This window comes from Pseudorca crassidens, chromosome 4, assembly GCF_039906515.1.
Source record: "Pseudorca crassidens isolate mPseCra1 chromosome 4, mPseCra1.hap1, whole genome shotgun sequence".
NCBI classification, from domain to species: Eukaryota; Metazoa; Chordata; class Mammalia; order Artiodactyla; family Delphinidae; genus Pseudorca; species Pseudorca crassidens.
In genome coordinates this window covers 104,583,199-104,604,909 of record NC_090299.1, presented here as the reverse complement: position 1 = coordinate 104,604,909, position 21,711 = coordinate 104,583,199, and the positions used below count along the sequence as shown (strand labels likewise).

Below are 21,711 nucleotides of genomic sequence, written 5' to 3'. Positions count from 1 at the left end.
TACTTGTGGCAAAAAACACATAACAAAATTTTCCAACCACCCATTTTTAAGTGTACAGTTCGGTAGTGTTAAATATATGTACAATGTTGTGTAATGAATCTCCATAACTTTCAGCCTTAGTCCCTTCGGGCTGCTATAACAAATTATCACAGATGAGAAGCTTATAGACAACTGAAATTTTCTGTTCACAGCTCTGTAGACCAGAAGTCCTAGACCAGTCCATGCACCAGCATGGTCAGGTGCGAGCCCTCTTCCAGGTTGCAGACTTCTCACTGTATACTCACATGGCAGAAGGGACTACAGAGCTCTGTGGAATCTCTTACAAAAGCACAAATCCCATTCACAAGGGCTCCATCCTCATGACCTAATCACCTCCCAAAGGCCGCACCTACTAATACCATCACCTTTGAGAATTAAGTTTTCAACATGTGAATTTGGAGGGGGACACAAACATTCAAACCACAGCAGCCCTAAACCCTTCTGAGGTCCATTTTGTCATACCATTTTATTCTTTATCAATGACCCCTCTTTAAATTTCTGAAGTTGAGCAAAATCTTCAAAATAGAAGCGTTCTTTTTAGACAAGCACATATAAGACTCTGACATTATAAGTGAGTGATTCTTAACCTCTTTTGGGGCCATGGCCTTTTGAAAATCTGATAAAAGCTATAGATAATAACCTCAAAATAAAATGGATAGATGAATGTATAATTTAAATGGTGCTCTATTTTCATGAGGTTATTGAACCCCTGCCCCGCAAAGGCCAACTCTGAACTCAAGTAAAGAACCCTAATTTTCTGGTATTATTTTGCACTAGTATTTACCAATCTCTTATATTGCAGTATTCTTTTAAATATCAAGCTTCCCCTAATGAGTGGTAATCAAGATCTTATTTGTAAAATTTCACATAAACATGATCTTATTTATAAAAATTAAATTAATCTACCAATATTCAGGAAAATAAGTACATTGCTTATAAAAGGAACCCCACAGAGGCAAGGAATTCCCTTACTTCCCATAGGTATCACATATTCAATGCGCAGTTTCCCACAAAAATGCTAGCAAAGTACCTCATGTCTGAAAGTAAGCTAAAGTACAAATGCAGTCAAAGCTGCCGATCCTTATGGGCATACCTTCTTCAGATCTGATAGCAAGAAAGCCCCATGACTGATTGTAGATAAGCTGGACTTGATCACTACCTTTCCAAATTTAATGCACTGTGGTTAAATAACCATGTTCACTGGTTTTGATTGCATCATTGCACTTTCTGATGTTTCTGATAACATAAAACATTAGATTTTTAGAGGTGATATCCTAGAGCTGAAGGGCTCTCATTTCCTTTCCACCCAGACTTGGGGGGGAGTAGATAGCTAAAAACTAATGTTTTGTTTTGTTATTTGTAGGGGACTAAGTAAACATTGTTAAGGGACACTAGGCCACATTAAATATAAAATATTTTGTATATGTCACCGCTTTAGCAACACATGAATCCTTTGGATGCACTCTTCCAAAAACATATAAACATACAAATTCTGTATACAATATCTGGGGGTTCATGAGCCCCAGCCTAAGGTCCAGCTGTGGACCCCAGACCTCAAAATTAAGAATCTATCTCCGCATTCAGCAGACAAGTGTAAGCAGACACTTCTAAGATTTCTAGGACCTTATCTCCTTGAAACGACATGAAGAATCGAACTCTGGCTGCCTTTAAAGGTGTTCATCATACGCAAAGAAACTCAGCACTTATCAGAGACAATCACCACAGCATTCTCTGTTATCTGGTCAGTTTCTCAAAACATAAACAGTTTAGTTAACTGCTCTTAAAGGAAGGCCCTGGCTCTTTTTCTGTTTCAAAGGCTGAGAACCTGAGGGATGGATAGCCTCCTGCGTCTGCCACAGTGACTTCATGCTGCATCTCTCCAGAGAGCTAATCAGTAGACATCCTGAGGCTGGCAACACAAATGAGCCAGGAATCAGTCTGGCTAATGTAGGTATTGTCATCTGGTAAGCCGTGGTCGCCACCGGAAGCCACCCACCCTTGAGTGACAAGAGCCACTCAAGGCTCTTGTCATATTGGTCATATTGCACCTTCACTTAAGACATCCCTCTTCTCAAACTCCTTTCAGTTTTATTAACGCCAGTGTTCAATTATCCATTTCATTCTATACTAAATTAGCCTCTTATCTTCTTTCTTGTGCTCTAATTTTTTAATATGTTTGTCTTCTATACATGTCACATAGCTCAACTGTCTATAATACACTATTCAATATATATACATACTCCAAGGTTAAGTTAAAGTTATAAAAACTACTGTTTGAAAGATTCATTAATTTATTAAAACTGTTTTCAGAATGTGACTTTTTTGCCACTTAGATTTGTTCCCATTGCTCCACCAGGTTTCCCAAATTTTGAATTTGCCATATGAGATAAGAATGTACTAATTTCAGAGACTAAACTTACTGATACTTACTATTCCATTTTTCTTTTTTTTACAAAAAAAATTGTATTCCAAAATGATGAGCAGGCAGAAGTGAGATGAAAACAATGGGAACAATGAGAAGAAAAAGTTTTCAAGTACTCAACATCCTTGATTACTTTTCCCATGACCCTGTGATTGGAAACCAGGACAGCATTTAAAAAGCTGGTCACGTTGGAAAGCACAGAAACCTCTAAAAATAAAAATCAACATTTACAGACTCTGCCATAATGGTTTCCTGGTAAACAGAGAGACATGCCTGCGATTCTACCCCCCACACAGGGGTTGTGGCAATTAATTATTCAACATTTGGAAAGTGCTTTGGAGATAAGAAGCTAAGTGCTAAAAACCATCATCAATTTGCAGCAAACCGCACTTAAAGCCAACTCACCAGGTTTACAGCTGGAAACTGAACCATTAGTCTAAGTCCATGATTTCTTTTTCATTTTTTTCCCCCATTTCATTTAGACCATTAGACCAAAGAGCTGACACCCATCTGGAACCTTCCTTTTCCTTTTGGTTAACCTTTGAGTATCACTGAGTAAAAACTAGCCCTTAATTTTCAAAAACAATGTAAATTCTAATAATGTGGTTTCACTGGAATTCACAGTGAGATGCTTATTATGTATCCTTCCTCTTCTATCTTTTATTTAAGTAATATAATAGTGAGTTTACTAAAGATTTCATAGGTAAAACTCTGAGAGTAAAGTCTAGTTTAATGTATTTCTACTGTATTAGTGATCATTTAAGCAAACATTTTATGTCCATGACTGTACTACACGTATAAATTTAGATGAACAAGCTAAGAATTGGTTAACCTTGAGTAATACTCTATATGAAAGTAATGTCCTTCTATTTAAATAAAAAATTGGGTTTTGTTAGACAATTTTTCCTTCTTATCTACAATATATTCTGGTTTTAATTTATTCATTTTAAAACTCAAAACAATGGCCCAAGATTGAGAATTTTTTTTCACCAGACTATAACTAAAACCCACATAAAAACCCACCTGCATTCATGCTAAAAAAAAAATGAGGAGGCATGAAGTGGCTTCTAGAGAGTCAGTAGCAGGCCACGCTCTGCAAAGCAATCACATGGTAATTGTGGCTGGTCTGGGATTAAATAGACAATATACAAGATACAATCACTCTTACCCATGTCCATTTTGGAAACAATAAATAATTTTGTCCAAAATATTCATTTTTTACTTCATGTCTCCTACACATTGAAAGATCATATATACAAATGTCATAATTTCATGTTTTAGAGAATTAAATTCTGTACTGACATAATCTTCTTGGATATGAGACTTGTTTCCATTACATGGAGCTCAACAACATTTCTCTGAAAAGAGGGTTTATGTATTTTAATCCCCAAAATGCACAGTTTTAAAAGTCATCTTTGGTTTTAGAAAGGGCTTATTATGAGATGAGTTTTCACCACTTTAAACAGTAATACCTTTTACACATCTATTAGTCAAACCTTAAATCTTTTATCAATATTCACCCCCCCAAAAAATAAAAACAAACAAACAAAAAATGTGGAAGTAAAATCTTAAATGTACTTGACATTCCTAATCTCAATAGGGAAAAGAAAAACCTTGCTGGTTGCTGAAGTGAGATTCTCCATAAGGCTCCCGGCTCACATAACAAAACTAACTATGGAATTCTGCATGGAACCCACAATGCACTGCTCAACCCAAATATAAGGTAACACCAAAGCAGCTAAGATAAATTTTCTCATTGACTGGGCTTGATATTTACTATGTATTCTATATAATCTTCATCATCTATGGTTCACTGTATAATAAATATGTAGATAAATTATTTTTCATGGTTTACTTCGAATATTCTCATTTCTTTAAAAGAAATTGAGAAGAGCTACAAGCAACTTAAAACTAAGGAAGAAAATGAATCCAAGGAAGGTCTTTTTTTTTTTAAATTCCATGAAAGGAAGTATCACAGTAGTTCCTCCTCTGCTCTGCTGGCTTTATTAGGATATGCCAATAATGGACTATTGGTGCAAAGAGAAGAAACAGACAAACTTTATGTTTTAAAGAAGTGTTTTGTGGCACACATAATTAACTATCACTGCTTTTACGTTAACAGGGCAAAATAAACAACTTACTATGATATAGTTGCCTGGTGCGTAGGGGGTCAATCAAGTAAGTCATTTCAAATGAAACGTTTTCCATCCATACAAATACGAAGGAGATAGAAACTGCCCAAAGGAATTAGCCATGTCCCCAAGTGAATAAGAAATGAATTGGCAGGGACTGAGCCTCCATGAGAACATTACTTTGAATCAAAACCAAATTTCTAAAACACTCCAGGTGACCCGCTCTATATTTATGGAATTTAAATACTGAAATGTTGAAAAGAATGATTCTGAAATGTTTAAGAAATGAAGCAACTTAATTAAGTTGGCAATGCTGTATTTACTGATTGTGTTGTAATGTTCAGATCTAGAACCAGAGTGACAGGAAAGACAAAGATCAAGACTCTGGGGACCTTCTGAGACGGACACTATCACCTGGCCATGAACTGCTGTATCCTACCACTCCCCAACGCAACAGCAGAGGCGGGTCCATGTCCCATAAACTTGGAAGGTCCTCGCCTAAGTTACTCTGAGGGAGGCTAAAAATGACACACACACACCCCTACCTAAAAATTTCATTCACCATATGCCCAAATCCTTCCAATTTCATCATCAGTGATTATTTCTTTTGCACCTTTCTTCCAGTAAAAATTAAAAATGCGAATACTACCAAAATACATAGTACACTAAATTAATGTTCTTACAAGGATATTGTCAGACTTTTTCCTCTTGCAAAGAAAATTAGAAAAAATTAACAATGAGAGCATTAGCTTTCAAACTCAAATTGTATTAAAAGAACCATATTATAAAGGAAAGGTAGAGGTGATGAAGTCAGGTATGATCATAATAAAGAACACCTAAATCATACTATGTGCTACAAACTTTTCTAAGCATTTCACATATATTAAGTTACTGAAAGCAGAGGACTTAAAGGAGGTGGATTCAGATGAAGAGCTGGAGCACTAAGGATCTGGGAGCCATGCTGTATCACCCAGATCTCCCCTCATAAAGGAGGGGCTTCCCCGTGGGAATGTTGGGTGACTGACAACGCCCAGCTCAGTCTTGCTCTGGAGAGCCACCTGATTCAAAATCAGTGCCCTGGCCAAGGGCAGCCCACATCTCACGACTGGTTGACATGGGGTAAAAAGGCCTGGCTCCCTTACCTCAAGAGGAGGCAACTCTGAAGGGTCTCCTCTGCTCCAGAGCTCCTGAGGGCATCAGCAGAAGTCTTTGCTACCATCGAATCGACTTCAACTCCTCCTTGTGCCCAATCTAACTTCCTTCACTCCCTCACAGGTATTATACCTCAGCGCAAGCCCCAATAAACTTCCTGCCCAATCAGAACCCGTTTCCCAGGGAACCCAACCTAAGACCGTCCTGGAGGCAGGGCTCAAGCCCAGGCACTCTGGCTCCAGCGTCCATGCTCATAAACAGCACACTGAAATCCTGACAGTAATGCAGATTCAGAAAACTAGCTCAATGGGAGTTTCCACAGGCCTCAATACCTGCAGGTACAAAGAGGTCTTGGTAACAATAACCAAAATTTGCCACAGGACTGCTGGATCTCAGCAACCTTCTCTCATTTCTGGAGTCTGTCAGTCGTGCTCACCACCAGTCCTTTCATGACCTTCTATTTGGGCCTCTTCACTGAAGGCCAGTGACTACTGGAGAATGCCACTTTTCTGCCCAGGATGCTCTCTCCGGGTGTCCTAATGCTTTAAACCTTCAAGGCACTGAAGCCCACAGCTACTGCCTCAGGCACCATCACCCCAGAGCTACACTCTGCTACCTGGATCCTGAAGCAGCCCTCTCCCGGCCCACACTTCTCAGACCACCTCATGAAAATGGGTCCTTCGGCTTTGTCTTACAGTCTCTCTCTCTCAATATGGCTAAGGCCTCCTTCCTAGGGCACAGTACCCTCCATTCCCCTCTCTCGTCGTGGCCTCTAGTCAAAACAGCATTTCCTCATATATGTTCAACTCATGAGAACAGATACTTTGGGGGTCACTGCCCACCATATAAGCAAATAGCAAGATCCTCAATCCCTGTTGAGACACAGCTAAGACACCCTCTTTACAACATAAAGGATAAGCAAAAGAATGTATAAAGCACAGCAATATGGGAACACTTGGCACAGGAGCAATAACTCCACCCATCTCCAGCCCAAAGAGCATCACTGAACTATATAATGACCATGAGAGATGAACAAAAGGGAAAATTATATTCAATAGATTGTTAAGAAAGGAGGTAAGTGAGTGCAATTCAGAAACATATTTTAAGACAATTTTTTTAACATCTTTATTGGAGTATAATTGCTTTACAATGGTGTGTTAGTTTATGCTGTATAAAAAAGTGAATCAGCTATATGTATACATATATCCCCATATCCCCTCCCTCTTGCGTCTCCCTCCCACCCTCCGTATCCCACCCGTCTAGGTGGTCACAAAGCACCGAGCTGATCTCCCTGTGCTATGTGGCTGCTTCCCACTAGCAATTTTAATTGGATGCTTAATTAGGTAAGCTTCAGTTATCAGAAAATTCAATTAAAGTGAATGCTTCATACTCTAATGACAGTAGATAAATAGATCACTCTTGCAATTTAAGCAGATTCACAATTTCCCAGAAATGGTCTCTTCAAAATATGATTTCCCCGCCCCTGATTCCACAGACTGCAACCCATGGTACCTACTGCCCTTACTTCAGGCATTCACACCATCCCATCACTGCTCCCCAAATCGTCAGGGTCCTGATAGATCCCTTACCCCTGGACACCCACCTTAGAACCCTCACTGTCTCTACAGGACTAGGAAGTTATTCCACCAGCTCCCCATTCAAGCAGCAACCTGCTTGAAGCCTGAGCCACGTACTCTAGCCTGGTTTTCTCTGCTGCTCTGGTTTTTATATAAAAGACACTGTGTTATTCAAGCCCATACACCCGAGTCCTTCCATCACAGAAGCTAAAAGCTGTGGGTCGAAAAGAAATATATGGCATTGGGCTTTCTAAGCTCTCTATTTAATCTGTGAACATAATATTACATCTAAGGTATCTAACACACCGATTTTTAAACCTACAAAATAAATTTCATTTAGTTGGGAAAGCAAACTCTTTCAGAGTACTGGAATTATCCCAAATGAACCCTGAACCAAAAGTGTTGGTTTTAATTCAGAAACACCCAATTTTATTTTATCAGCAGCAAGGGGTGGACTTGATTTAGAGAAATTTTACAGGGAGTGTTAAATGATTTGATCATTTTATAGCCTCAAATGTTAACAATGCACTTATACTAGTATCTTCTGGTCAAGGTCAAGAGCTGAGATAAGACCTGCTGAGGCAGGTAAAACTTTACAGGAAACGTCATGTGAGGTCAGACCCACAATCCCTTAGACCACCCTTCAGTGACGTCTGACAGTGACATCAAAAAGCAAGAAATCATTCTACAAAATGATAGGTGACTCGAACAAAGTGCTGTGAGAGAGCTCTGGGTCAAGAGAGAATACTGTCCAAAGAGGTCTATTTACCAAACATATCCATATTCTCTTTTACATTGTATAAATACTTAATCTACGTAAAGATTTGTTCTGTGCCTCTTCAGAAGCCAGTTTCTCCTCTTAGGGTAGAGTGTTGTTCACAGAAATATCCACTACATAAATTTAAACTCTAAACCTATTTCTCTCAGTTGTAAATGGACCTCCTAGCACTGATGTTCTTGGATTTGGGGCAGAGTGTTCATGACTTTCCCTAGGCTTGGACTCAGACGTAAGTGAGGTCTCCTTTCAGACTTCATTGTTCAAGATAACAGCATTCAAGTCAATTTCTGTCTGTTCTCCTGAAGACAGCCCGCTATTCTCATGATATGCAGTGCACTTCTCTAGACCTTTCCCAGTTATGTCTGTCTTGAGGTGCAAGACCAAACCTTCGAGGGAGCCATATAGGTAAGGCTCATAAGGATGAACACAGACATTCAACATTAAAAGACCCCTATTAAGAGGTGATAACTGAATTCAAATAGTATGTGTTCAAATGTAATATTTATCAATATACCAAAAAATAATCAAACATTGAGATTTCACTGGAAATACTATTCTATATATAACAAGTAAAACATCTATTCTAAAATGTCTCAGTATATTACACATTCACACATATTATAAGGCACATAGACGATAAGGCAAATAATATACACCTAACACATAGATACATAGTGCAATGATATTCTCTCACCTTTACATAAAACCCAGTATTATCACAGTGCCCTAACAGCAGTACCATAGAGGAGTCCTATTTTCCTCATTTATATTTGTATTACATCTTCCAAAGATTTTATGAGAACAACATCTGGATTTAAACCTCCTAGTTCAACACGATCAGTACAATATAAAAGAATGATTCGAGTGAGGCAAACACCAAATTCACAGATGTGAATACATAAGTGAATAAATGACTCTCCCCTTGCCTACCACAGGAGGTGCCCACTCAGATTTGCCAATTGAAACCCAGAAAGTACTAGATGTGCCTAATTTTGCCTTTTTTACACTATCTGCTACATATTCTTCAGAGAAGGCACAAAATTACAATTCCTGGGCTTCCCTGGTGGCGCAGTGGTTGAGAGTCCATCTGCCGATGCAGGGGACGTGGGTCCAGGAAGATCCCAAATGCTGCGGTGAGGCTGGGCCCGTGAGCCATGGCTGCTGGGCCTGCGCGTCCGGAGCCTGTGCTCCGCAACGAGACAGGCCACAACAGTGAGAGGCCCGCACCGCAAAAAAAAAAAAAAAAATTATAATTCCTTTTAAACTTTTTTTTAGGTAAATGCCTCTTTAGAAATCTTAAAAGTAGTGCTCACTGGGGGAAGCTGGATCAAAGCTATGTAAAAACTGGACTATATTTTTCTAACTTCCTGTGAGCCTACAATTATTTCAAAATAAAAAGTTTTTTTAAGTGCTAGCAACTCATTTTTAATCTCAAAAAATTAGTGCATAAAACTGTGTCCAATTCAGAGAACAGATAAAATAGAGTCTTATCTAAATAGAACGGTTAGGTAATTTTTCCAAGGAACTATAAAACATCACAACCCTAATTACAAAAGTTTCATCCCCAAAGTTACCAGATTCCAAACTTCATGACAACGAATTTCACAAGAAGTATTTGAAAGACCTAACAGCAATGATCAGAGCTACTACACTAGAGGAATTTCTCGAGAAGAAATAGACTTTAGATTAAATTGAGTGTAATGACTGGGCATCTCTGATTGGTCTGTCCAGATTTTTTAAGTAACTAATTATAATTCCACTAAATACGTATTTTCACTATAAAATATGCTATCCACTGTGAGGACCACAAAAGATACCCTGACACAATTCTTACAGTGAGGAAGCAGAAAGTGTAGGAAGACAACATGAACCCATATGAAACAGGGCAGTGCAGAGCAGTAAGCAATAAAGTGATCAAATAGAGTGTACAATTCACTGCCTAATGTTTTGGCAGGAAAAACTGGGAGTGCTTGAATTATATTTTCTTCTGATGTTTCTGGATGGGTGTTTTAGTTTCATCTCTTAATGTACTTTTCAAGGGAAATTATCTGATCTCATTTACCTAAATCTTTTGAGACACTTCCTATCCACCTTCTCTCATTTCCCTGGCAAAGGAGTTCAACTTGTAAAACTGCAAACGTGTGAGCTGTGTGTTTCTTCTCAATCTGTTAACGCTCAGCAATTTTCTAAAGGTGATTGTAATCAGTACTTTAGCCAACTCCTAACATGAGGCCCTACTCTCTGCTAACATCATGAGTGCTCATCTCACATTCCTAAGGACACAGTCTCTAGAGGTCAAAGGAATGAAGGCATTTCTGAAGCAGTTCTGCTGGGAGGTCTCACGGCAACTGCGGTCAACATGTAACACGCAAGGGGAGGGTTTGAGGAGGGCAGCCATCAACACTCAAGATACAGTCAAACTTCCAGGCTGATGATCTCACTCAGTCCTCACTCAGAACAAACATGTTTCACAAATAACACTTTCAGAACTTCATTCATGATCATTGTGGGGTAGAAGGTACCAAAGCCTGGTTTGTGTTAAAGACATTAGGAATCTCCCCATCAGGCCATAGAGACCAACAGATTTCCATGCTGAAAAGCAGGAGATATGGAAGAGCTAATCTCACTCCACTCTCATGGGATATCAGTTTAGATACTATAGTTGTCACAATCCTATTCTTTAAATAGTTGTTCTTCCCTAAATCCATAGCCTCAATTTCTTTTTTAAAGTCACATGTGCTGAGTAGACACCAAAGGGAGGAGTCCTGCTTACAGCTTTTAACACAGAAATAACCAGACATGACTGGGTGCTTTTGTTTTTAAAGGACCCACTTTAACTTCTCACAGGAATGAAATCACCCAGAACAGAAGATGAGGTTTTCTAAAATTCACTATTTTTAAAACAGTAGTTTAACAAGACTCACTATAATTACCCTTTGTATTTATTTCAATTTTCCATAGCATTATATCTGTAACAAGAAAACAAAAGTTGTCTACTATTCCAGATGATTCCATTTGTCCAGTAAATCACCCTAAAGCAACCACATTCGGGTCAAGCACATACGAGGGATGCTACCTAAAATGTAAACGTCCTCATAAAATGTAAACTGACATGTTATTCTGAAGCAATACATGTTAGATACTCAGTAATCTGAGTACCACAAAACAGTTATACTTAAATGATAAAAGCCAACCAACCAACACTACCACCACCAGCTCTCAAAAGAAAAGACAAAAAACTCAAATATAAGAAAAAAGGGGAAAAAATCAGTCTTTGGGTAAGAAAATCTAATTAGATTTCCATATCAAAGTCCAAGTTTCTTCTGCGGCAAGACTGATTTTGCAAAGGGATACCTACTGTTGTTTATCATGTAATTCTCCAAAAAAAAAAAATCATACAAATTTTCATTCTATTTCATTTAAATATAAATACAGGGCACTAAACTCCTTTTCATATGAAGAAAAAGGAGGATCAGAAAGTCAAACCAAAGTTGAGAATCAGACCTTTCAAGGGATTAAGAATCGCTGCTTTACACAAATGTTCATAAGGTATATGCTGCATGTTTGCTTCTGATAATAGAATCAACATATCCGAGAACCAACTTAACCATAGTAAGCTGAAAGGGCTCTCTACAAGCTCCAGTTTTCAGCTGTTATTCATCTTTAAATATTCCATTTTTCACAAAACATGGTTTCCAAGGTATCAGCACTGGAAAACCCACTACAAGATTTTAAATCTGGAAATTGTTGGCCAGCATTCTATTTACAGAAGCAAAAAATATTCCATGTGTAAGCTCTGGGGGCTCACCCATGGGGTAAAGAGCACTATAATCATTTTCAAGGATTCTCCAGGTCCTGTGTGTGTTATTTGGAGGCATAAATTTGATATGAGCTACATAGTGAAACGGGTGATCTCAAGCTGCTGGCTACTAGACTCAATTTTTCAAGCTGATGTTTAATAAACCCTGTTCCCAACTCAGCTTTAGCAATAAAAAGTAAAAGTTCTAGAGAAAAAAATGTAAAACACAGTTCGAAGCATGCAGAGTTAACAGCTCAAAAAGGGTGCTTAAGTGTGTTGTTCATTCATTCAGCAAACAAGCATCTATTACTATGTCAGGAACTGCTCTCAGTGTTGGAAATTCAACTCAAAAGTAAGATATGTTTAGAACACAACAATAAAAAAATAACTAAAATATGTATAGCCATTTACAGTTCTGAGCAAGGTTTTATAAATACCACCTCATCTGTCTCCCATAATACCTCTAATGAATTAGGTTTTACAGCTATTTTAATACTAATGAAAAAAACAAGAGATCTATTACAGATGATTTTCTAAATTCTCCGAATCAAATAACTCACAAATAAGAGAGCCTGGTCTCCAACTCATACCTTCCAAATGCACATTTCCATCAGTCACTGGGCAATACCACATAACAAGGTACTCTACTTTTATGGTAAGCACAGAGGCCACATTCTATATGGTTTCGAATGTTGTGTTAAAGCTGTTTTTTTTAGGGACACAGTTTCACAGATCCAGACTACGGTGTTTACAAGTTCAAAATGTTTCTAAGCAAACAGGATACTACAAAAACTGGTTAGAACCGACTAGGCCCAAGATGGTTGTAAGACTGGACTTCCAGGAGACCTTGAACCTCAGTATATGCTCATCATAATATATTAGCATATGCTAAACGACACACCCACAGGTGCCAGTCCAGAGGCTGACCATAAAGGGGCAAAATGTGGGCAGTGGCCCAATTCCTGGAAATCCCCGCCCCTTCCCCAAAATAGGTGGAATAATCCTCCCACTTGTTAGCCTATGAAATAACCCAGCCCATAAAAGCTAACAACCCTATACCCCTGGGCTGCTCTCACCTTCTGAGATGGACCACATTCTGCCTATGGAATGTGTATCTCTGAATAAACTCACTTTCACTTAAAAAAAAAAAAGATGTTTCCAATCTCTTCACCCGTTTATTTCATTTACTATACAGAAACACTGATGAACGAGTTTGTCTGGTTAGCTTAGCTTTCTAAACAAATAAGGTAAGTTTACCCGCCAAGTACTAAAATCTGTAACTTGGGATAACATACTGCGCAGAAACTCCATGAGCAAAAACCCTGAACTAGTACTTCACAAAAGAAAAACAAAAGCCAATCAACATATAAAAAGGTACAAAAGGCACTCTGGGAAATGTAAATTAAAACCACAATGGGATACAACTATACATCCACTAGAATGGTTAAAATTAAAAAGAGATGATACCAGCTGTTTGTAAGGATGTGGGGCAGCCAAAACTCTCGAAAGATGCTGGTACCACTTTTGAAGGAAGGCACTATCTACTAAGTCGAGCTCACCAATCCAACTCACAACACACGCATCCCAAATTCCCACATTTACCAGAAGACATACGTAATAATGCTCAGAGCAGCACTTTGCATAATAACCAAAAACTGGAAAAAAACTCAAATGTCTATCAAGAGTGAATTTATTCAAGAGTCCATTATGAATAAATTGTGGCATTCTTATAAAGTGGAACACTGTAATGCAATGAGAATAAACAAACTGTTGCTATGCACAAAACGTGAATGATTCTCACAAACATAACATTGAGCAAAAGCAGGCAGGCACAAGGATATACAACTTTTCTGGTAGAAAGTTCAATAAAAGGTAAAAGTAGGGCTTCCCTGGTGGCGCAGTGGTTGAGAGTCTGCCTGCCGATGCAGGGGACACGGGTTCGTGCCCCGGTCTGGGAAGATCCCACATGCCGTGGAGCAGCTAGGCCCATGAGCCATGGCCACTGAGCCTGCGCATCCGGAGCCTGTGCTCCGCAACGGGAGAGGCCACAACAGTGAGAGGCCCGCGTACCACAAAAAAAAAAAAAAAAAAGGTAAAAGTAACCTGCAGTCCCAGAAGTCAGGAGGGAAGCTACTCTTGGCGGGGAGGAAGGAGGGGGTTTCTGGCTGCTGACAATGGTCTACATCTTGGCTTTGGTGCTGGGTCAGGGCTGTATTCACTTAGGTAAATCACTGAGCTATTTACTTATAATTTAATGGCATGCATACTTTTCTACACACGTTACATTTCAATAAAAATGTAAATAGATAGGAAGACGGGAAGGAGAAAGAAAAGAAAGAAGGGGAGGAGGGGGAAGGGAATGTATGAAGTGATGCTGTCAGGGCAGCGCAGAGTCCAAACCACCAGGCTTTCTTTCATTCTTACATCTGCTATTAGTAGTTAGTCTACCTCTTCCTTTACTACCAAGCTGTTCTCTGGCACTTTTCAATATTATCCATGCAACTGCCAATATCAGGCCATTTCTATCTTCTAATTTGTAGTTTTCTGTTTGCTGTAGGATTAGAAATGTTATAATCAGCAGCTGGAACTGTATCTGAATTAAAGAGTAAACAGAATCTGAGAGATGTCTTATGAGTAAAGTGAATCCTCTTTAATGATGTCTTTTTTTTAACCCTCTATTTTGCCTGCTCAGAGGCTGTTTTGCTGGAAGAATATGCCAAATATAGGAGTTCCAAATAGATGGAGTTGTTACTGGGCCCTATCCGTGAATACTAGGTCTCCAGGCCAAAGCTAGAATTAACAAACATAAAATTGCAGATCCCACAAGTTTACTTATTTGCAAATAGTATAAGAGAATATCAGGCAGTAAATATATTTATAAAAAAGAAAAGAAACTGCTAACTTTTTTTTTTTTTTTTTGGCTGCGTTGGGTCTTCACTGCTGCATCCGGACTTTCTCTAGTTGCTGCTAGCGGGGGCTACTACTCTTTGTTGCAGTGCACAGGCTTCTCATTGCGGTGACTTCTCTTGCTGTGGAGCACAGGTTCTAGGCGCGTTTGCTTCAGTAGCTGTGGCACGCAGGCTCAGCAGTTGCAGCTCAAGGGCTCTAGAGCGCAGGCTCAGTAGTTGTGACGCACGGGCTTAGTTGCTCCGCGGCATGTGGGATCTTCCCCGACCAGGACTCGAACCTGTGTCCCCTGCATTGTTAGTCCAACTGCTAACTTCTTACCCAAGACATTATGTACACTTTTTCTAATTGTGTCACTCATAGAACATCATATCAGTTTCAAAGAATATATTCCTTTGTCATTTTGTATTTTTATTAATTTTGATTTTTCAAATCCCCCAAAAATGTATACTAAAAGTTTTATTTTAAACTTTTTTAATGTTTCCAATACAGAAATTCAAGTGAAACAAAGGATACTCTTTTTCTACACAATAATCCACAAAGTAAAAAAAAAAACAAAAAGACCTTGAAATACTAGTTGGTGATTATTTCCTTTTACATCCTAATTTCATGTAACTTCTTTCTGTATCCAGTCTCCATGAAAAACAAAAGTTAGCTCTCAAGCCTGGAGCTAGAACGGGCACACACAAACTGAAAGCTTCACCCGCGGGCACTGCAGGACCTGAACTAAAGAGGAGACAGGTGGGTGCCTCCCCTGAACAGAATTACCTACAGGAATGGAAACTCTCACTTTACACCAAGATCAATGTTCATCTGCTTTAGTACCTTAAAAGCTGTGACTAAAAACAATACTCGTTCATTTGTAACAGTCATTCAATAAACAGGCGTCACTAGTTCAAAGATGAAATGTTCATTCCTACCTCCACCAATAATTTTCCACTTAGTTTAAGAAAAGCATACAAAGTTCGCTGTGTCTTAACTTCCTCATCTTTTCGACAAGCATGATAATCCCTTACATCTACTTAATTTTCAGGGAAGCAGAAAAAGATGGATGTTTTGGCTTCTGAAAACAACTATAGATGTACATGGTTTCACCATTATTAGTTCTATCACCATCTTTTCGAACATATAACTTAATCCAAAGGCAAGTAAGACCTTATCATTGAGGGATGAAATTATGAACATCATGAAGAAGACTGGAAGAAAAAGTTTTCTCTCTTCTGTGTCACAGCAGGTAAATAAATCCATCACCATTCATAGCTGGCTGTCCTTTTGATGCCTTGTTTGAAATGCCATTGCACTGCTGAGACTAGAGAAATGCAATAAAAGTCATTGCCACAAAATCATTATGACAGTCATAAATATGGTTTCAGAGAAAATAAAATCGGCTACCTCTACAAATGAGTATTATTCGTGCACCTGTGCATGTGCATGTGTGTAAATGTACATCAGACAAAAGAACTGGGTAAAAGGTGGGTTAAAAGAATCCATCTCCACTGCGGCAAAAATAACTAACGGTGTGCACTACAGGGGATATAAAATATCATCTTAATGTTAGAAGGACAGCAGCATATTTTCTATTTGTGACATAAACATATCAAATGCTTAGCTCTTGGGAGAAAGGCAAAGTGTATGTGAGGGGCTTCCCTGGTGGCACAGTGGTTGAGAGTCCGCCTGCCGATGCAGGGGACACGGGTTCATGCCCCGGTCCGGGAAGATCCCACGTGCCGCGGAGCGGCTGGGCCCGTGAGCCATGGCCGCTGAGTCTGCGTGTCCAGAGCCTGTGCTCCGCAAAGGGAGAGGCCACAACAGTGAGAGGCCCGCATACCGCAAAAAAAAAAAAAAGTGTATGTGAAATACAACTAAGCCCTGATCTTATATGAAAAAAACATTATTCTTCCCCTCCCTTAGAATTCCTGCATTATGCAAAAAGTTCCTGAAAGTACCAAGATCTAATTTAGTTTTGTAAAAGTCTTACTAACTTCCTGGATGTTCCTAAACTATGTGTTTTGCTAAATGGCTTCCCCAACATAGATAAACGTCATAAATCACAGGTTGGCCTCAGAAACTGCAGCAACAGTGAGAACCAAGATAGGTGTTCCGCTTACAGCTTCTTTTGTCCCATCAAATCATGTGCCCTGATTCTTTCCATTTAGCAATCAAGGAAAACCTCCTTAGAAACTTTCATCATCATTAGATTTTTCTCTTCTCAGTTTGTTCTTTCCACTTCCAATCTTTATAGCTATCAACTCCAGTCTTGGCTTCTATTCACATTAAAAACAAACAAAGAAATGCTCCAAAACAAGTAGATGATGTGTGTTGCCACACTTAAGTAGCAGTGAATTCTCACAGGACTCTCTCCCCTAACAATAGTAGTCCTCGCGGACTGCAGCGCCCTCAGAGGCAGGCAGAGAAACCTGATTATCTACATGATTCAAAAACTTATGTGTATTTCCTTTCCTTAAGTGCTGTGTTTTCTTTAAGATGTAAGCTATGGCCTGACCTTGTAAGCTATCCACCTTGTTATCAGAACAAGGGATCAGAACCTTAAAATTATACTTGCAGGAGCTAAGTGAAAAATGAAATTACCACCAGAGTGTGCTGGAAGTTGTCCCAAAGGTTACCCGTTTCTATCACAATGTTTTCTCTAAATATCATTCCCTGTATCGCTTTCACACACTGTTCTAAACCCAAAACATATTCTAATCATTTAAAAGACTAAACTAATAACACTAACATTCAAACATTTAAAGTCATTTTACGTTAACAAAATGAACTGAAAGAGATACATGTATGTTAGTAAGGCTCCAGAATGACCCCTAAACATTAAATGATACCCAAAACCTCATTTTGAAAACAGCTTCATGCAAAATGTTGGGGGTTTCTTAGTTTTCTGTTTTCACAAAGGTAGACATGCCTGGAACTATCAAAATATCCCATCTTATCCCTCCCACCTCTACTCTGATAAATACCCTATGCCTCAAGAGTTCGTAAGAGTACTATTTTCCTCTCTATATCCATATATGTGGGAGGTTTTTGTCATCTTACCAGAGACCCTGAGATAAAGTTAAAACTATTCAATTTCAAGATGTAATAGAAAGAGAACAGAATCTTATCACTACATTTAACTTTAAAATGAAAGTAAAAGTTTTTTTTCCCCAGTTGTTAAAGCTATAGAAAAAGAAGTAGGCATGCTTTCTTTGACTGAAGTTATACTAATAACCTCAATCTAAGTGCCATAATGACCATGAAAATTACTTAAATGTTAATGTGATGGATACAAGGAAGAGAGTTCTTAAGTCAGAAACCTTTTCAAAAGACATTACATTGGCCATAAGAAGCTACTGAATACTGCTCTAACTGCTTTGAACAATCTATTCAAACCAAAATGAAAAACTAAGCCGTATTGAGCAATGTACACTTAAATTTAATTCAGGTAGTATTCGAACTCCAAGTCCCAGATACATGAGAAAAAGGGAAATATGTTACAATGCAGTGTCTCTTAGGAAAGGAATTGTTCCAGGATTTGAGACAATGTGTGTTTGGCACAGGCCAGTGTTCATGACTTCCCATTGGGAGCAACTTTCTCCAGCACTGAAGTGAAATGGGAAAAGAAATGAGGAGGGTAAACCAGAATTACAAAGTGCTCTTCATCATCAAGCCTGGAAAGAGCTTGGTGCAGGCCAATTATGAAGGCAAGGCCTGGAGAAGGAATGAGGGGTGGACAAAACAGAAGTTTTAGATGGACCTTTTTTAAAAAATGGTTTACGATGGTAGAACAGAGGTAGAATGGCTTCCTTCTCCATCTCTCATGTCAAGTTCCGGGTTTTTTTGTTGTTACTGTTCTTTTGTTCTTTAATAACTTTCCTGCTTGTGGTGCTTGCTGCAGTTTGCTGATGTAGTTCCCAACTCCTGCCTTTCTTTGGTGACTCTTATTAACGGACTGGCAAAGGCTGGGTAAAATGCACTTAAGAAAAAAGAAATCACCTCTTCTTGCCAAGACACACATGCTGCCCAGTACCTGAGGAAGAGCTCCACTGTCGCCGGCCAAGAGAAATCCCAGTTTAACCTCTGCCTACCCTTTCCAAATCCATTGCAAATAATTGTGTGTGTGCCACTTGCAGAGAATCTGCCTGACTCACCCCCGCTTTCGGCGTGCCAGGGAAAGATGTGAATGCTCCATCTCGGAGCTGGCAGTGAAGTGGGGGCCGCGGTCTCGGCGGCACCTTAAGTTCCCCCCCCAAGCCTCCCCCGCTAGTGGGTTCGGGGACGTCACCCTCTCAAGCAGGTGCCCAGCCACACTGGGGCCACCCAGGCTCACAGGAACACACGTGTGACTGCGCCGGAGCCCAGCCCGCGGGGTACAGTGGCCCCCCAGTCCGGGCGGCAACGCCGGGTTACGAGCTGAGGGCTTTACAGTGGGGGAGAAACAGGACCACCCAAACTCTTCCTCTAAACGCGAAGAAGAAAAAAAGTACTTTTCCGCGTCCTCGGCTTGCACACTCCGCCAGCGCCCAGCCCCGGGGATACCCAGCCCGCAACTGACCTCTCTCTCCCTCCCGGCGCGCGCCAGAGGCCGCCTGAGCCCCCTCCGGGACCTGCCCCGGGCCCGCCGCCCCAGCGCCCGCCGCCGCCGGGAGGCGGGGGAGTCGGCCGACCCTCCCTCCCCGGCCCCGGCCGGGCGCTCACCTCCTCGGGTCCGGCTTCCGTCGCTCCTCCAGTTTGGCGGCTGAGTGTTGGGCTGCAGCCGCCGCCGCCGCCGCCACCGCCTGCGCCGCCGCCGCCGCCACCGAAGCGCTGCCCGGCGCGCCGCCGGGGCTGGAAGCTGGGGGCCCGCGGGATCCCCGGAGGCGCGGGCTCGGGGCGCGGCGGGGCCGAACCGCGGGAAGTTGGTGCGAGGCGCGGAGCGAGCGGGGCGCAAGCCACCCGCGCCCAAGTAGTCACAACTTTGCCGCCCGGGTGGGTGCGCGCTCCGGGGCGGAGGGAGGCGAGGACGGGGCGAGGGCGCTGGGGCGGGAGGGTCCTCGGAGCCAGCAGGACGGGAACCTGAACGGCCCGCGAGAAAATGGGGGAGATAGCGCGGGGGATAGATATCTACACGGCCCGCGTGGTGAGCGGCCAGTGAGTGTGGGAGAGCGCGGGCGTCTACTCTACTTTGCCTTCTGCAGCTCCTGCATATTTATGGGGATCGCCGACGTTTCTGCCAACGTTTCTGCCAGTAACTAACACTGCAGCGGCGGTGCCCGGCCTGGACGCCCCTCGGGAGCGAGCCCGGGGAGGGCGGGTGGATCGGAGAAAGCGGCGGTGGCGGAGGTTGTGCCACGAGCGCGAGCCCGCGATCCATATTTAAAGCCGCGACTGGCCTCGGCCAGCCCCCTGCCCTGCCCTCGCTCGCGCGCGCCCGGCCCCCACCGCTCCGGGCCGCCGCTCGGCGTCAGCAGCCCGGGCTTCGGCGGCGGCGGAGGCGGCGGTGGCGGCGGCGGCGGCGACGGCGGCGGCAGCGGGGAGGGGCCTCGCGCCGCACCGCCTCTGCCGGGGGCCCCGGCTCTGCGCGCAGCGCCCGGCTGGAGCTGACCGAGGACCCGGCTCCCGACCCGCCGCCTTCGCCTTCCTGGGTTCCGTCTCTCTCACGCCCTGAGCGGGCTGCGAGGACCAGCTTTTTGCCCTGTTCGCTAGAGTTCCCCGCTGGGGAGAGCTTATTCTCTCTTGCAGAACTGAAGTTGCTGGCATTTCCCAGCCCCAGGTCACTCTTGACGCTACTTTATAAAACTTGAGGAATATAGGTAGCGAGGGTGCTGCCAGCACACAGTATTAAGACATCGTACACCTTTAGCAGAGGATGCCTGGGGAGGGCATGGCTCTCAACCTGTCCTTCGCTTATGTCACTGGACTTCTGTCGTCCTCAAGCAGTTTGGGAAACATCTTTAAGCCATCCAAGGGAGTTTCTTTAGGATATAAAGGGATTATTGTATTTACTGTGTTCCTAAGGCCAGTTAGAGTTTAAGTCCCCTTTGCCAAGCACATACTACTAATAATATATCGATGACCCAGCCCCATCGTGATCAGTTAAGTAGACCATTAAGCTATAAACAGACCGTCAGCACAGACACCATCTAATGTTTTGAGTACTGCTAGAGAGAAGCCACTTAATGGATTTGAGCCTCACGGTATATGACGTAAGCCTATATAAGCCTATTAACACATATTATATATATAATACACATGTGGAAGTCACTGACCAAACTGCATCTTTGAGGATAGCCACCAAAGCACATAAAGCCCAAGAGAAATAATATCACATACTGACAACCTGCTCCAAAGATTTGGTTCCAAACCTTCCTTCAGTGCTAAGCTGTAATTAATAAGACTTGGGGGGGGGGGGGGTGAATCTGGAGGGAAATAATTTGGGGACAAGGCTTTTTTTTTTTTTTGTCTGCGTTGGGTCTTCATTGCTGCCTGCTGGCTTTTCCCTAGTTGCGAGGAGGAGGGGGCGGGGCTACTCTTTGTTGGGAGCGCAGGCTCTAGGCGCGGGCTTCAGTAATTGTGTCACACGGGCTCAGTAGTTGTGGCTCGCGGGCTCTAGAGCGCAAGCTCAGTAGTTGTGGCGGTCAGGCTTAGTTGCTCCACGGCATGTGGGATCTTCCTGGACCAGGGCTTGAACCCATGTCCCTTGCATTGGCAGGCAGATTCTTAACCACTGTGCCATTAGGGAAGTACCAGGGGAAAAGACTTTTCTTTCCAGTATTTAAAACTGGAATAGATCTATTGTACCTCACCACTGCTTGGGAAGCAGGTATATACTCGTATCTTTTTAAAAAACGTGGTGTGTTTAAAATCCTTAGTCAATGCTCAGGAGACACTAGGAACCACCAGAAGCTGTCTAATGTTTAAAATTAAATTGCATT

The 21,711-nt window shown here is 41.7% G+C and overlaps 1 protein-coding gene across 1 annotated transcript in view; it reads right to left on the bottom strand.

Annotated features, from left to right (window-relative positions):
• SLC4A4 (solute carrier family 4 member 4) overlaps positions 1-20,149 on the bottom strand; it is a 354,963-nt gene extending 334,814 nt beyond the window's left edge. Inside the window, exon 1 of the mRNA XM_067736229.1 lies at positions 19,496-20,149. The gene's annotated coding sequence lies outside the window, so the exon portion shown is untranslated. The remainder of the gene's footprint in view (positions 1-19,495) is intronic.
• Positions 20,150-21,711: the final 1,562 nt, after the last annotated feature.